The sequence below is a fragment of the Anomaloglossus baeobatrachus genome, chromosome 3, assembly GCF_048569485.1.
Source record: "Anomaloglossus baeobatrachus isolate aAnoBae1 chromosome 3, aAnoBae1.hap1, whole genome shotgun sequence".
Lineage (NCBI taxonomy): Eukaryota > Metazoa > Chordata > Amphibia > Anura > Aromobatidae > Anomaloglossus > Anomaloglossus baeobatrachus.
This window is the reverse complement of record NC_134355.1, coordinates 7,313,485-7,329,361: the sequence shown is the minus strand read 5'-3', so window position 1 is coordinate 7,329,361 and position 15,877 is coordinate 7,313,485. Positions and strand designations below refer to the sequence as shown.

The window sequence follows — 15,877 nt, the reverse complement described above, 5'->3', positions numbered from 1 at the left end:
GTGATCTGACGTCACCACCCTCTCGCCCCTGCATGTGCGCTCACAGGGCACGACTACCGGCTCAGTGATCTGACATCACCACCCTCCCGCCCCTGCATGTGCGCTCACAGGGCACAACTACCGGCAACGTGATCTGACATCACCACCCTCCCGCCCCTGCATGTGCGCTCACAGGGCACGACTACCGGCTCAGTGATCTGACATCACCACCCTCCCGCCCCTGCATGTGCGCTCACAGGGCACGACTACCGGCAACGTGATCTGACATCACCACCCTCTCCGCCCCTGCATGTGCGCTCACAGGGCACGACTACCGGCTCAGTGATCTGACGTCACCACCCTCCCGCCCCTGCATGTGTGCTCACAGGGCAGGACTACCAACTCCGTGATCTGATGTCACCACCCTCCCGCCCCTGCATGTGTGCTCACAGGGCACGACTACCGGCTCCGTGATCTGACATCACCACCCTCCCCCGCCCCTGCATGTGTGCTCACAGGGCACGACTACCGGCTCCGTGATCTGACGTCACCACCCTCCCGCCCCTGCATGTGCGCTCACAGGGCACGACTACCGGCTCAGTGATCTGACGTCACCACCCTCCCGCCCCTGCATGTGTGCTCACAGGGCACGACTACCGGCTCCGTGATCTGACGTCACCACCCTCCCGCCCCTGCATGTGCGCTCACAGGGCACGACTACCGGCTCAGTGATCTGACGTCACCACCCTCCCGCCCCTGCATGTGCGCTCACAGGGCACGACTACCGGCTCCGTGATCTGACGTCACCACCCTCCCGCCCCCTGCATGTGCGCTCACAGGGCACGACTACCGGCTCCGTGATCTGACGTCACCACCCTCCCGCCCCCTGCATGTGCGCTCACAGGGCACGACTACCGGCTCAGTGATCTGACGTCACCACCCTCCCGCCCCTGCATGTGCACTCACAGGACACCACTACCGGCTCCGTGATCTGACGTCACCACCCTCTCGCCCCTGCATGTGCGCTCACAGGGCACCACTACCGGCTCCGTGATCTGACGTCACCACCCTCTCGCCCCTGCATGTGCGCTCACAGGGCACCACTACCGGCTCCGTGATCTGACGTCACCACCCTCTCGCCCCCTGCATGTGCGCTCACAGGGCACGACTACCGGCTCAGTGATCTGACGTCACCACCCTCCCGCCCCTGCTCGCACCCTGGCCCGGTGGCAGGACACATCGAAGTGCCTCACATCCCAGGTGATGTGATAACATGTTTGGGACTGTCCAGACCCCCCCAGGCGGCAGCTGCTGCCAAAATAGAAGATCTGTCTGATCTATTGCTGTAGCGGCCTGTGGTCCTCTCCTGACGGGGAAATTAACCATGTCAGCAGATGCCACATTATCAGCAGATGGACAATTGCCCATCTGCTTTGATATACCCTGGATAAGAATGTCTGGTCCCAGCATCTCATCAGTAAGGGCCTATACGGGGGAATATTTATTAAGGGGAACATCAGGGGGGACATCTAATATATAAAGCTGAGTGTATGTGCTTATGTGTGTGTGTGTGTATGTGTATGTGTGTGTGTATGTGTATGTGTATGTGTGTGTATGTGTGTGTGTGTGTGTGTCCGCTAAAGGAATCTGCACCGTCGCATTTACAATCACGAATTTTTGCACAGATGCCCCATGTGACCCAGGGAACGTCGTAGACTATGTTTTGACAGAAAAATTTAACCCTGTACTTTACAGAAAGTCTCTAAAATCCTGCTGCCATTAAACTGAATGGAGCTGGGAGCTATAGGTTATTAATAGCAGCTGTCAGTGGTTGCTATAGGAACAAAATACACTGTTAGTATAAGAATCTTATGTGTGAGGTTATATGATGTCGGTGAAGATATGGACATAGAGACAGAAAGAGACAGACGGGGACAGAGACAGACGGAGAAAGAGACAGGCGGAGAAAGAGACAGGCGGAGAAAGAGACAGGCGGAGAAAGAGACAGGCGGAGAAAGAGACAGGCGGAGAAAGAGACAGACGGAGAAAGAGACAGGCGGAGAAAGAGACAGGCGGAGAAAGAGACAGGCGGAGAAAGATAAAGGCGGAGAAAGAGACAGGCGGAGAAAGAGACAGGCGGAGAAAGAGACAGACGGAGAAAGAGACAGGCGGAGAAAGAGACAGACGAGGAATGAGAGACAGAGAAAGAGACAGATCTGGAAAAAGACAGCCGGGCAAAGAGACAGCCCGGAAAAGACACAGTTCTGGAAAGAGTCAGCTGGGCAAAGAGACAGACCTGGAAAGAGACAGACCAAGACAGACGGAAAAGAGACAGACGGGGAAAGAGACAGACACACACATAGAGACAGACACAGAGATAGAAACAGACAGACACAGAGATGGAGACCGATAGACTGATACAAATACAGACAGAGATAGAAATAGTCAGACAGAGACATAGACACAGACAGACAAGGAAAGAGACAGACAGCGACACACAGACAGCGACACACAGACAGAGACTGGGAGAGAGACAGAGAGACAGTTACTATCCCGGGCAAGGCCGGGGGCTACAGCTAGTATTTTTATATATTCATGTGGAGGGACACCAGAGGGGGCATATCCTTTTATATATATTTACATATATGCATGAATGGGCACACATGGAAATATAAATCCATATACAGTACATCTACATTTGGGGGCACTTCCCTCTACAATCCCCGTCCTCTCTCACAGCAGAAGCCGGCATTATCCGCATCCTCTCTTCTCGGGGTCTTCCCCTGTGACCCATCTGACAAGGCCGCGTTCACACCACGCTGTAATATAAACCAGGGAGGCTCCACAGCAGCCGGGCAGAGGTCGGGGGGCGTCCTACTGGGGTCATGGTTACATCAGTGTCATGCAGAGGATAGGTTCTGGCCACATAGACTCAGCGCTGGACCTGGGGACCATGAGCAAAGCACAAAACAAACAGTGCTGGGGATGGGAGATGTCTAATACTGGAAAACCCCTTTAAATTGAGCAAATACGAGATAACCACACAGTAATAAATGTAAATGCGCTAATAAATGAAACCATAAACCATGCGTCATATAAAACCTGCACAATAAGGAGACAGTAACCACAGACGTGAGGATCCGCTCAGTAACAATGGTGAGCGGACCTGGCGATGTCTGTCCAAGGCAATATATAGGTGATTCAGGGTGCAGCAATGTCCGGCAGTGACAGTATCAATGGAGATGCGGGAATTATACACCAAATCTGAAGAGCCGCGGGATTATCCAGCCCAATCTCACCCCCGCAGGTCTGAACAGCGGAGTACATCTGTGTGCATTTACAGATCAGAACTGATTGATCCGTCCTTGTCTCTCCTCACTAATAAAAGACTGTGAAGAGTGCGGGTGCGAGATCCCGAGGAAGGACCTCGCCTCAATCACGTAGGATCATCCGACAATATTGGCCCACACAATTACAGGGTTTTATCCAGTGTCCATCCATTGTGAGGCTTCAAGCAGGAGATTCTCAGACACGAGTGGCCACTGAGCTTAGAGCATCACAGAGTGTCACCAGCAGGTTATACAGAGACACAGAGAGACTGGAAGAGTCACAGGCAGAGAAGTGGCCACTGAGCTTAGAGCGTCACAGAGTGTCACCAGCAGGTTATACAGAGACACAGAGAGACTGGAAGAGTCACAGGCAGAGAAGTGGCCACTGAGCTTAGAGCGTCACAGAGTGTCACCAGCAGGTTATACAGAGACACAGAGAGACTGGAAGAGTCACAGAAAGGCAGAGAAGAGGCCACTGAGCTTAGAGCGTCACAGAGTGTCACCAGCAGGTTGTACAGAGACACAGAGAGACTGGAAGAGTCACAGAAAGGCAGAGAAGTAGCCCCTGAGCTTAGAGCGTCACAGAGTGTCACCAGCAGGTTGTACAGAGACACAGAGAGACTGGAAGAGTCACAGAAAGGCAGGGAAGTGGCCACTGAGCTTAGAGTGTCACAGAGTGTCACCAGCAGGTTATACAGAGAGACTGGAAGAGTCACAGAAAGATAGAGAAGTGGCCACTGAGCTTAGAGCGTCACAGAGTGTCTCCAGCAGGTTGTACAGAGACACAGAGAGAATGGAAGAGTCACAGGCAGAGAAGTGATCACTGAGCTTAGAGTGTCACAGAGTGTCACCAGCAGGTTGTACAGAGACACAGAGAGACTGGAAGAGTCACAGAAAGATAGAGAAGTGGCCACTGAGCTTAGAGCGTCACAGAGTGTCTCCAGCAGGTTGTACAGAGACACAGAGAGAATGGAAGAGTCACAGGCAGAGAAGTGATCACTGAGCTTAGAGTGTCACAGAGTGTCACCAGCAGGTTGTACAGAGACACAGAGAGACTGGAAGAGTCACAGAAAGGCAGAGAAGTGGCCCCTGAGCTTAGAGCGTCACAGAGTGTCACCAGCAGGTTATACAGAGACACAGAGAGACTGGAAGAGTCACAGAAAGGCAGGGAAGTGGCCACTGAGCTTAGAGCGTCACAGAGTGTCACCAGCAGGTTGTACAGAGACACAAAAAGACTGGAAGAGTCACAGAAAGGCAGAGAAGAGGCCACTGAGCTTAGAGCGTCACAGAGTGTCTCCAGCAGGTTGTACAGAGACACAGAGAGAATGGAAGAGTCACAGGCAGAGAAGTGATCACTGAGCTTAGAGTGTCACAGAATGTCACCAGCAGGTTGTACAGAGACACAGAGAGACTGGAAGAGTCACAGAAAGGCAGAGAAGTGGCCACTGAGCTTAGAGCGTCACAGAGTGTCACCAGCAGGTTGTACAGAGACACAGAGAGACTGGAAGAGTCACAGAAAGGCAGAGAAGTGGCCCCTGAGCTTAGAGCGTCACAGAGTGTCACAGCAGGTTATACAGAGACACAGAGAGACTGGAAGAGTCACAGAAAGGCAGATAAGTGTCACAGTGTCACCAGCAGGTTGTGCCAGACATCTTCAGGGACATTTAAGAAAGGTGAAAGGCACCCAAGTGTCATATCAGACCTTTCAAAACTGTTTACATCTGGTCTGTGGGAAGCCGACCTTCGAGGGCACCTTGTCACACCACCAGGCACAGGCATCATCATCTTCCCTGCACGAGGGACCAGTGGCCTTCACTGCTGGTCACTGATGATAATTGATTCATGCTGAATAGTATTGATGGCCACCAACGATGGAGACGTGAAAGAAAGCGCTGTGCTTCAGCCGCTGCTGTCACCAGTCGTGCCTCTGGTGGTGGTGGTGTTACCGTCTGGGCGGTGGCTCTAGTCACTACTAACTTTTTGTGGGTGTTGTATATGACATATGGGTTATGGATTTATTTATTGTGCAGATTGGCGCATTTACATTTATTTCTTTGTGTTTGATAGTGCAATGTTTCTGTGGTTGATGTATGGTATTTAGTAGTTGATATAAGTGAGTGAGAAACTGACGTCTGCTTCTTCGTTCTGTGATTCTGATCCAGATCCTCTGCTACATCCTGGTCATTACGATCGCCAACGTTGCCAATCTGGCCAGCACCCGCCACCGCCATCACAATTCAGAGGGACTGGATCGTTGTTGTCGCCGGAGCCGACAGGAGCAACTTAGCGGGTAAAGAAGACTATGGACTATACACGAGTCAATATAAAGAACATAAAGCGTCGATATAACAGAGGTCGTCCAGGACCTCCACCGACTGAGGACCCCGACCACACATGTACCCCGCCGTGTCAGCCGGGGACATAACGTTGGGTTAGACAAAGAACAGCGGAGTCACCGTGCCGAGAGTCAGGTCTACCCTTGTTATAGAGATATACTGTACACGGGATCAGCGAATACCGATCGGCCATTGGTGCCGTGGTAACTCATGTGGTCACTACCGTCCCTGTGGGGGTAACCAAAATCAACAATACACAAGACATGGGGGAATAAGTGAATAATCATAAGGGGCATCACCGCCGGTGCTACGCGATCAGTGCAGGCTCTTCATGTGCGCTCCATAGTGCCCCATAATGTCCACCTGTGCGCAGTACACAGAGACCCCAACAGAGCCTCCGAGATACCCCTTAGGATTATTCACCTGCCCTCCTTATTGATCATGGTCACCTCCTGCATATACAGTCACAGACAAAAGTATTCACACCCTGGAAATTGCTCTAGAAAATGAAAATGTTCTCGCAGATAATTATTGCAGTTACACGTTTTGTTATACACAGGTTTATCTCCTTTGTGTGTATTGGAAAAACACAAAAAAACACAGAAAAAAGGCAAATTGGACAAAATTTCACACAAAGCCACTAAATGTTCCGGACACAATTGTTGTCCCCTGCTCTTAATATCTGGAATAAATCCCTTCCATCAGTCGCCTCCTCTCCCTGTCCACAGCTTCTTCATCCTCTCACCTGGAGTCTCAGACTCTTCTGTATAAACGTCTCCAGGTCTCTCATACCTGAAGACGTCTCCTCTTCTCTCCTCTTTTCTCTTCTTTTCCTCTTCTCTTCTCTCTTCTTCCTCTTTTCTTTTTTCTTCTCTCTCTTCTTCCTCCTCTCACCTGGAATCTCAGACTCTTCTTTATAAACGTCTCCAGGTCTCATATCTGAAGACGTCTTCTCTTCTCTCCTCTCTTCTTCCTCTTCTCCTCTCCTTTCCTCTCCCAATTTTCAGATCTCTCCACAGGTGTCAATGGGATTTAGCTCCGGACTCATTGCGGCCTCTTCAGATCTCTCCAGCACTTTGTTTCCATCAATTTCTGGGGTTTTCTTGAAGTGTTTGGGGTCATTGTCCTACTGGAGGCCCCTGATCTAGGACGCACCCCCAGCTTTCTAACACTGGGCTCTACATTACCACCCAAAATCCTCTGGTAAGCTTCAGATTTCATGATGTCTTGCACACAGCCATGGCCCGAGGTAGCAAAACATCTCTAACCTCCACCATCCATGACTGTAGGTGGTGTGATCTTTACTTTGTAGGGTTCATTCTGTTTTCCGTAAGCAGTAGAATGATGCGGTTTACCATAAAGCTCTATCTTGGTCTCATCTGTCCAGAAGATGCTTTTCCAGAAGGAATTTGGTTACTCTCGTACATTTGGGCTTTTTTCTGTCTCTGTGTCAGCAGTGGGGTCCTCCTGGGTCTCATCCGTAGTGTTTTATGTCATTCAGATATGGACGGATAGATTGCGCTGACACTGATGCCCCCTGAACTGAAGCTTGGATTTCTCTGGACTTTGATTGGGGCTTATCTACCATCCAGACTATCCTGTGTTACATCAGTTTTTCTCTGCCGTCCAGGGAGATTAGCTACAGCACCATGGGTTGTAAATTTCTAGATTATGTTGCGCACAGTGGACAAAGGAACATCAAGATCTCTGGAGATGGACGTGTAACCTTGAAATTGTTGATATTATTCAACTGTTTTGGTTCTCCAGTCTTCAGACAGTTCTCTTCTTCTCTTTCTGTTCTCCAGGCTTAGTGCAGCGCGCGCGCACACACACACACACACACACACACAAAATGCAAAGATTGAGGGAACTTCTCCCCTTTTTATCTGGCTTCAGGTGTGATTTTCATATTGCCCACACCTGAAAGAGCATCACATGCTGGAAACAAAGTTGTTTACCCACTAATTTGGAAAGGTGCCAACAATTTTGTCCTGTCCATTTTTGGGGTTTTGATGAGCCCAAAATAAAAACTCCTAGTTAAATTTAGCACATTTGAAAAAATTGTCTCATCTCTCGCTATATATACGGTGGGGGGAAAAAAGTCATTATTCAGCCCCCAATTGTGCATTTCTCCCCCTTATATAGATGAGATTTGCCTGTAATTGATATCAGAGGTGACCACAACTAAGAGAGGGAAAATGAGAAAACAAATCCAGAAAATCACCGCCTCTGATTTGGAAGATTTTATCTGCAAATTCTGGTGGAAAATAAGTATTTGGTCAATAACAAAAGTTCATCTCAATATTTTGTTCTATATCCTTTGTTGACAATGACAGAGGAAAGACGTTTGCTGTAAGTCTTCACAAGGTTGGCACACACTGTTGGCGGTATGTTGGCACACACTGTTGGTTTTATGTTGGCTCATTCCTCCATACAGATCTCCTCTAGAGCAGTGATGTTTTGGGCCTGTCCTGAGCAACATGGACTTTCAACTCCCTCCAAAGGTTTTCTATGGGGTTGACATCTGGAGACTGGCTAGGCCACTCCAGAACCTTCATACGCTTCTTACGAAGCCGCTGCTTCGTTGTGCTCACGGTGTGCTTGGGATCATTATCATGCTGAAAGACCCAGCCACGTTTCATCTTCAATGACCATGCTGATGGAAGGAGGTTTGCACTCAGAATATCACGATACATGACCCCATTCATTCTTTCATGTACACGGATCAGTCGTCCTGGTCCCTTTGTAGAGAAACAGCCCCAAAGCATGATGTTGCCACCCCCATGCTTCACAGTAGGTATGGTGTTCTTTGGATGCAACTCAGCATTCTGTCTCCTACAAACACGACGAGTTGTGTTTCTACCAAACAGTTCTACTTTGGTTTTATCAGACCATATGACATTCTCCCAATACTCTTCTGGATAATCCAAATGCTCTCTAGCAAACCTCAGATGGGCCCGGACATGTACTGGCTTAAGCAGGGGAACATGTCTGGCACGGCAGGATCTGAGTCCCTGGTGGCGCAATGTGTTACTGATGGTAGCCTTTGTTACAGTGGTCCCAGCTCTATGCAGGACATTCACTAGGTCCCCTCGTGTGGTTCTGGGATTTTTGCTCACCGTTCTTGTGATAATTTTGACCCCACAGGGTGAGATTTTGCATGGAGCCCCAGATTGAGAAAGATTATCAGTGGTCTTGTATGTCTTCCATTTTCTTATTATTGCACCCACAGTTGATTTCATCACACCAAGCTGCTTGCCTATTGCAGATTCAGTCTTCCCAGCCTGTTGCAGGGCTACAATTTTGTTTCTGGTGTCCTTCCACAGCTCTTTGGTCTTCACCATAGTGGAGTTTGTAGTGTGACTGTTTGAGGTTGTGGACAGGTGTCTTTTATACTGATAACAAGGTCACACAGGGGCCATTACTACAGGTAATGAGCGGAGGACAGAGGAGCCTCTTACAGAAGAAGTTACAGGTCAGTGAGAGACAGAAATCCTGCATGTTTTTAGGTGACTAAATACTTATTTTCCACCAGAATTTGCAAAAAAAATCTTCTCAAATCAGAGGCGGTGATTTTCTGGATTTTCTCATTTTCCCTCTCTTAGTTGTGGTCACCTCTGATGTCAGTTACAGGAAAATCTCATCTTTATAAAGGAGAGAACCTGCACAATTGGGGCTGAATAATGACTTTTCCCCCCTGTATGTACAGTATGTGTTTCTTCTGTCTGGTTGTGTGAGTAATCCGTCATGTTCTGACTGATAGACGTGACTTTCTTCCTCTCGGTTCTGTCTTCACGGCAGACATGAACGCCGCGGTGAGACGGATCGACCAGCTGACCAACATCCTGGCCCCGTTGGCGGTGGGGCAGATCGTGACCTTCGGTCTTCTCCCGTCATCGGCTGCGGATTCATCGTCGGGTGGAACTTGGTGTCGATGTGCGCGGAATATTTACTGCTGTGGAAGGTTTATCTGAAGACGCCGGCGCTGGCCACAAAATCCTCCAGAAAAGACGAGGAGCAAGAACTGACAGAACTGCACAGAGGAGGTACCGGAGGCCGGACGTGTCCTCAGCATTGCCAGGGACTTAGCCCCATCATGAGGGATGTGTTTTTGCAGAACGGGTTGAAGTTTTGATTGACAATATTCCCACTATTCAGTGTTTTTATAGTCTTCATTGTGCAGTAAAAATGACCGAGCAGCAGGATCCCGACTGCCCCATCCATAGCCTGTAATTCCATCACACGGAGACCACGGGCGTCACAATGGCCACTTTCACCATAACACACCATTTCAATGACTGTCACAGGCAGGTTCTCCAACAGCCACCTTCTCTGTATGGGAGTGGACTCAGCTCTACTGATGAGCGGGCACTACCATGCTCAGGTGCTCAGTACTAGTAACTAGTGATGAGCGGGCACTACCATGCTCAGGTGCTCAGTACTGGTAACTAGTGATGAGCGGGCACTACCCATGCTCAGGTGCTCTGTACTGGTAACTAGTGATGAGCGGGCACTACCATGCTCAGGTGCTCAGTACTGGTAACTAGTGATGAGCGGGCACTAACCATGCTCAGGTTGCTCAGTACTGGTAACTAGTGATGAGCGGGCACTTACCATGCTCGGGTGCTCAGTACTTGGTAACTAGTGATGAGCGGGCACTACCATGCTCGGGTGGTCAGTACTGGTAACTAGTGATGAGCGGGCACTACCATGCTCGGGGTGCTCAGTACTGGTAACTAGTGATGAGCGGGCACTACCATGCTCAGGTGCTCAGTACTGGTAACTAGTGATGAGCGGGCACTACCATGCTCGGGTGCTCAGTACTGGTAACTAGTGATGAGCGGGCACTACCATGCTCGGGTGCTCAGTACTGGTAACTAGTGATGAGCGGGCACTACCATGCTCAGGTGCTCAGTACTGGTAACTAGTGATGAGCGGGCACTACCATGCTCAGGTGCTCAGTACTGGTAACTAGTGATGAGTGGGCACTACCATGCTCGGGTGCTCAGTACTGGTGGTAACTAGTGATGAGCGGGCACTACCCATGCTCGGGTGCTCAGTACTGGTGGTAACTAGTGATGAGCGGGGCACTACCATGCTCGGGTGCTCAGTTCTCGTAACTAGTGATGAGTGGGCACTACCATGCTCGGCGTGCTCAGTACTGGTAACTAGTGATGAGCGGGACACTACCATGCTCGGGTGCTCAGTACTGGTAACTAGTGATGAGCGGGCACTACCATGCTCAGGTGCTCAGTACTGGTAACTAGTGATGAGCGGACACTACCATGCTCGGAGTGCTCAGTACTGGTAACTAGTGATGAGCGGGGCACTACCATGCTCAGGTGCTCTGTACTGGTAACTAGTGATGAGCGGGCACTACCATGCTCAGGTGCTCTGTACTGGTAACTAGTGATGAGCGGCACTACCCATGCTCAGGTGCTCAGTACTGGTAACTAGTGATGAGCGGGCACTACCATGCTCAGGTGCTCAGTACTGGTAACTAGTGATGAGCGGGCACTACCATGCTCGAGGTGCTCAGTACTGGTAGCTAGTGATGAGCGGGCACTTACCATGCTCGGGGGTGCTCAGTACTGGTAACTAGTGATGAGCGGGCACTACCATGCTCGGGTGTGCTCAGTACTGGTAACTAGTGATGAGCGGGCACTACCATGCTCGGGTGCTCAGTACTGGTAACTAGTGATGAGCGGGCACTACCATGCTCAGGGTGCTCAGTACTGGTTCACTAGTGATGAGCAGGGCACTACCATGCTCAGGGTGCTCAGTACTGGTGACTAGTGATGAGCGGGGCACTACCGATGCTCGGGAGGTGCTCAGTGTGACTAGTGATGAGCGGGCACTACCATGCTCGGGTGCTCTGTACTGGTAACTAGTGATGAGCGGGCACTACCATGCTCGGGTGCGCAGTACTGGTGACTAGTGATGAGCGGGGCACTACCATGCTCGGGTGCTCAGTACTGGTGACTAGTGATGAGCGGGGCACTACCATGCTCGGGTGCTCAGTACTGGTAACTAGTGATGAGCGGGCACTACCATGCTCGGTGCTCGGCACTCCTATCTAGTGACTGTCCACGTGTTGCTGTCACCACGCGGTCACGAGCTCTAGCACAGACGAGTCGGGGAATAATGTGATGTGACAGTTGTGACGGATTTGTTTAAACAGAAAAATAAAATAATTTAAACACTTTTTTAATTTACATTTTCCTTTTTTCGTTCATGAAATCTAGATGAATATCCTGGAGACGCCCGGGGCCTCGGGAGAGGAGAAGACGGGGACGGAGGAGAACTCTAGAAAGTTGACATGTAGCGCCGGCGTCACAGCGCCGTTCCGCACCCTCCGCCATGGGTGGACGGCGTACTACAAGCAGTCGGTGTTCTGGGTCGGCATGGGTCTGGCCTTCCTCTACATGACCGTCCTGGGGTTTGACGGTATCACCATTGGCTACGCTTACACACAAGGTCTGAGTGGCTCTGTCCTCAGTGTCCTCATGGGCGCCTCCGCTATTTTTGGGATTATGGGAACCGTGGCATTTACCGGGCTCAGAAGAAGATGTGGTCTGGTCCGTACGGGGACTGGTGTCAGGACTGGCTCAGCTCAGCAGCCTCGCCCTGTGCGTCCTCTCAGTCTTTATGCCGGGAAGTCCATTGGATCTTCCAGTTTCGCCATTTCGAGATCCTGGGACTCGCGATCTTGGAGGAGAGCCCCTACCCACAGTATCTCCCGGGGGGCTTCCTCAGGGACTCCTCACAACCAGCATACAAGATCCGAGGAACAACTCCAGCTCTACGGCCAGCGGAGCCGACTCTGCACTCACCTCCGTCACTTTACTCTTTGCTGGAATTATAGGCAGCTAAAATGGGTGAGTGCCATCATTAAGGGAGAAGGGGGGGGGGGGGGTTTGGGGAAACACGCGGTCACAGTGTAGGAGATATTCTGGATTTGGTCATCTCTACATCCTAGTCAGGGCCTCCCAACATGTCCTGACTGTGGTCAATAGAGGCCGCGCGGCGTTTAGATGGATGAGATGGGAGGGGCACACTGTCACCCCAATGGTGAGTGTGAGCCACCTCTGTGAGGTCTCTCCTGTTCTGGCACCTCAAAAGGCAAAATGGCGCCGAATCTGTGCTCCAAAAATAAAACAGTGCTCCCTCCCCTCGGAAGCCTGCCGTGTACCCCAAGTCTCACATTACAGGGGTATTGCAGCATTCTGGAGCAATGGTGAAGCAAGTCGTAGGGCGGCTATTCCGAACACCCCCCCTGTGAATGAAGAATTTGTGGATTTTTTTTCTTGCCTCTTCGGCTTTTCCACACCTTTGATGTTTTTCTTTCAGGCCTTTGGTCCTTCGATCTGACGGTCACTCAGATCCTTCAAGAGAACGTGGCTGAGTCGGAGCGAGGAGTAATAAACGGCGTCCAGAGCTCCATCAACTGCCTCCTGGACCTGCTGCATTACGTGATGGTGATGCGGCGCCCGCCCCGGAGACCTTCGGGCTGCTCGTCCTCATCTCCGTGGCCTTCGTTGCGATGGGACACATCATGTATTTTTTATTTTTCGTACACAAAACTAGGAAAGAAATTGTTTTCTTGTTCCTCCTCTGATCCTGGAGGAGCGGGAGGTGATCGGCCGAGCGGAGAGTCTTCTGTATAAGCCTTTCCTAGCGCTTAAATAAATTGTAACGTGATAAAACCATTGAGGATCGGTGCTACACCCGTGCGGCACTAACCACCGAGGCACTGTACAGTGCTAACCACTGAGCTGCTAGACGGTGATAACAGAGTCACCATATAGAACCACTGAGCCACCGTGCAGCACTAGACAGCGTTAACCACTGAGCCACCGTACAGTGCTAACCACTGAGTCATCATTCTGTTCTATCCACTGAGCCACAATACAGAGCTAACCACTCATCCACCGTACAAAGCTAACCACTGAGCCACTGTACAGAGCTAAGCACAGTGCCATCATACATTGCTAACCACTTATCCATCATACGGCGCTAACCATTGTACAATTGTACAGTGCTAACCACTGAGCCACCGTACATTGCTAACCACTGAGCCACCGTACATTGCTAACCACTGAGCCACTGTACAGTGCTAACCACTGAGCCACCGTGCATTGCTAACCACTGAGCCACTATACAGTGCTAACCACAGAGCCACCATACAGTGATAACCACTGAGCCACCATACAGTGATAACCACTGAGCCACTATGCTGCCCACATGTTGATGTCAGCTGTGGTTTGGGCTACAGGAACACAAGCGGCCATTTGTCTTGGGGAGCGTGGATTTTCCTGGATTGCTTTTTGGGAGCCATGTCACTTCTCCAGCGCCTTTAAGCCTCTTCCATAGTGATACAGCAAACTTCCATTTTTCTGTTGACAGACCACAGTCGGGGGTGGGAGTTGGTTTTTGCGGGATAAGTTGAAGTTTTTAATGCCGCTATTAAGGGCTATGTGAGGGTCTGTGCCCACGATCCGGAGGCAGCGGTCTAGATGCAGCGGGTCTCCTCCTGCAGAGACGCGGGGGTCCTGTGCGATCATGCCAGCGATCAGGGTTCTCAGCGCTATGGAATGTTACTGTGTCCTCTCGCGTCTCCTCAAGAATAAACGGACATTCTGCAGGTACGAAGCCGCGACGCAGGCGACTTTACACAGCGTCTAAAAGAGGCGCCGAGGCCGGGGGCTTGCATGAATCCATCCAATGCGCGGACACTGCACACCGCGGCGACAATGCAAAACACTGCGGACACTGCACACCGCGGCAACAATGCAAAACACTGCGGACACTGCACACCGCGGCGACAATGCAAAACACTGCGGACACTGCACACCGCGGCGACAATGCAAAACACTGCGGACACTGCACACCGCGGCGACAATGCAAAACACTGCGGACACTGCACACTGCGGCGACAATGCAAAACACTGCGGACACTGCACACCGCGGGCGACAATGCAAAACACTGCGGACACTGCACACCGCGGCGACAATGCAAAACACTGCGGACACTGCACACCGCGGCGACAATGCAAAACACTGCGGACACTGCACACCGCAGCGACAATGCAAAACACTGCGGACACTGCACACCGCAGCGACAATGCAGAAACACTGCAGACACTGCACACCGCGGCGACAATGCAAAACACTGCGGACACTGCAAAACACTGCGGACACTGCACAACACAGCGACAATGCAAAACACAGCGACAATGCAAAAACACTGCGGACGCTGCACACCGCGACGATAATGCAAAACACTGCGGACGCTGCACACCGCAGTGACAATGCAAAACACTGCGGACACTGAACTCGGGCACCGGCACTTACAATGGTTTTTTTTTGCTTTTTATTCTGTTTAGTTTGGAAATAAAATGAATGAACAGCGATTCAGGAATTGACTTCATTTCCTGTTTTTGCGCTAATCGTCATGAGATGCCGGACGCTTCGTGTGGTCGCCGCGTCACGCAGGAGTCCATCATTTCATGTTGTTACTAAAATCACTGATCCTCAAGAGCGTCAGAGTCGGCATCACCAGAGTCTCACAGACGCGTAAACTTGTATTTTTTTATGTTACTCATGGAAAGGGGTTATATAATGTGCTGGTTTTATAGATCGGACCGTCATGGCTGCTATCGGCACCACGTCACGGCAATGGTGGGCGATGATGGCTGCGGATATGGATACGGACGCGGCATCAGAGGGGAGAAACAGCCGCCATCTACACAAACATGGGGCAATATACGGTATATGTGAACCCCAGATGTGACCTCTGACAGCGACCCCGATGGGCGACAGTTCAGGACCTCATCCCCCTCCCATCCACTGATCGCGGTTGCCATGGCAGCTATGGCTTTCAGGCCCCCGTTTCCGCCATCTTTGTCCTGTATGACGTCCAGTCAGGTTCAAGTTCTCTGGAGAAACCGGAAAAATAGATAAAGAGTATTAAAGAAACATAAATGTCTGAAATAATAAATCAGCGCGTTTTGTGTCGCTGCGTCTGGAATCGTCTGAGCTGCGGAAATGAAGACGCATTCACCCGTCCTGTGATCACTGGCGAGAAAAATAATCTAAACCAACAAAATCGCTGCTTTTTTATTGTTGCAACAAAAAAATGTAATAATAAAGTGATGAATATGGGAAATTTTAGCCCAAACACATCAATACAAACGGCAGCTCGGCGGAGAAATAACGAGACCTCAGAATATA

At 50.7% G+C, this 15,877-nt stretch overlaps 2 pseudogenes; both read left to right on the top strand.

Annotated features, from left to right (window-relative positions):
* Window positions 1-13,311, top strand: part of LOC142295838 (ferroportin-like) — a 117,000-nt pseudogene extending 103,689 nt beyond the window's left edge.
* Window positions 13,312-15,399: 2,088 nt separating this feature from the next.
* The window catches only part of LOC142295837 (alanine--tRNA ligase, mitochondrial-like), an 8,532-nt pseudogene continuing 8,054 nt past the window's right edge, over window positions 15,400-15,877 (top strand).